Below are 2,094 nucleotides of genomic sequence, written 5' to 3'. Positions count from 1 at the left end.
CTTGATTTTTGGCTTCTTTAGTTTAGCTTCTCGCTAACTCTTCTTGCTAACCAAAATGTGTCAACCAGGATGTGTGTTTTGTCCTTAAAAGGCAAAGAACAGTGAGACTCAGGGCTACAAATTCCCCATGTAGCCCACAGTCGGCAAATAAAGACTTTCTATTGGCTTTAAGAGTCCCTGTGTTCTCTGAAAGAGTTACCTCACAACATGGGAATGGTCTGTAGAATCTCACTGCCATGCTCACCTGACACCTCTTCTCCAGCCTGTTTTGATAGCCACTGGCAAGGAGAACTTGAGACTCTGTGTGCGGCCCGTGCCTCAATGGCTGTTGAATTTCCACACTGCTGCTGGCCCACACGGGCCAGCCTGTCAGTGTTAGCTGTGGGTCTACGCGCTCTCAAGGACCTCCTGAGACTTCACAGCAGTGCCATCCTTCCAGCCTGCCACAGCTGAAGGACTTCACAGCAGACATAGGTCGAGCCCGCAAACTTCTGAAGTGTGCTCACTGGAGAAGACTCCCCAGTGGAACCCTACCGCAGCCAGCGTTTCTGCTCAAACAACTGCTCCCCGTTTGGTGAGATGTCTGTTTAACTTTTATATCAACATGATATTTTAAGGAAGGTTCATGTGACTAGAAAGGCAAATCTTGTGGAGACATCCTAATTGCTGAGTGCCTTATGGCCCTTCGGCCATAATGCTCTCTGTGAGTTCTCTTCCTTCCCACCCTCTCTAAGACATGGTGAATCCCAGGCTGGCCCTGAATCTTCTGTGAGCTCTCACTCTCTGCTGCCAGAACACGGTCCAAGAATGGAGTCGTGGGGCTAGAGAGATGGCTCAGTGGTTAAGAGCATTGCCTGCTCTTCCAAAGGTCCTGAGTTCAATTCCCAGCAACCACATGGTGGCTCACAGCCATCTGTAAAGAGATCTGGCGCCCTCTTCTGGCCTGCAGGCATACAGACAACATTGTATACATAATAAATAAATAAATAAATAAATAAATATTTAACAATAACAACAACAAAAAAAGAATGGAGTCGTGAAAGATTTCTGAGTACTAGTGAGAAAACTCCAAGAAACTAAGAAGAGAATTGTGATCTCAGCTTCTTCAAAAATACGGAGCTGTTCTTGGATTGTGTTTTCATGCCCCTTCTAGGTGTAGAAGACAGAATGAATTCACTTCAGACTACTTACTACACAGGCTATTGTTATTTGTTTATACACTCTATGGAAAAGCATGCTTTTGCCAGGTGTGGCTTGCCCTTGTGATCGTACACTTTACTCATGTGACTCCTCTTTAACCCTCGGAGTATAAACTGTCTGATGCTCTAATAAAGTTGGCTATTGCAGGAGACTTTAGTCTGCCTCATTTATGGGCTCCATTCTCCCAGGTCCCACTGCCTCTAGAGTGGTAACACTCTGCCTCTGCCTCCCAAGCGTGGGGATCAACATGCAGACCACACCCAGTTTAGGCAGCTTTGCTGATTCAGCCTAACACTCTGTTCATGCTAGACAAGTAGACAAGTACTGTACCATGTGACCCACATCTTCGGCCTCCAAAAAGGCAAGTCTTTTTTTTTATTATTATTATGTAATCGGCCCTGGGACTCACACTCAGGCTTTGATCTTCTGTTTCTTCTGAGCTGTGAGGTAACGACTGAGTCTAAGCACCAATCACATGCCAGTATGTTTACATGAGTCTAAGCACCAATCACATGCCAGTATGTTTACATGAGTCTAAGCACCAATCACATGCCAGTATGTTTACATGAGTCTAAGCACCAATCACATGCCAGTATGTTTACATGAGTCTAAGCACCAATCACATGCCAGTATGTTTACATGAGTCTAAGCACCAATCACATGCCAGTATGTTTACATGAGTCTAAGCACCAATCACATGCCAGTATGTTTACATGAGTTTTTGTATAATTCAATGCCACCAAACAAGAAATTCATCCTTCAACAAGGGAAAAAGAAAACAAGTACCTGCTTGTTGAATCCTGATATTCTGTCTGTTCTGGGTCAATTAATGATCTCATGATCCAGGTAACCCTAAAATTATTGAGGAAACAGCTTAGAACCCTAAAATACTTT

Source organism: Microtus oregoni, unplaced genomic scaffold (assembly GCF_018167655.1).
Source record: "Microtus oregoni isolate MIOR12 unplaced genomic scaffold, Mior012 000015F_ref0000493, whole genome shotgun sequence".
Taxonomy (NCBI): domain Eukaryota; kingdom Metazoa; phylum Chordata; class Mammalia; order Rodentia; family Cricetidae; genus Microtus; species Microtus oregoni.
The sequence above is the reverse complement of the archived record's forward strand: the minus strand, read 5'-3'. Positions refer to the sequence as shown.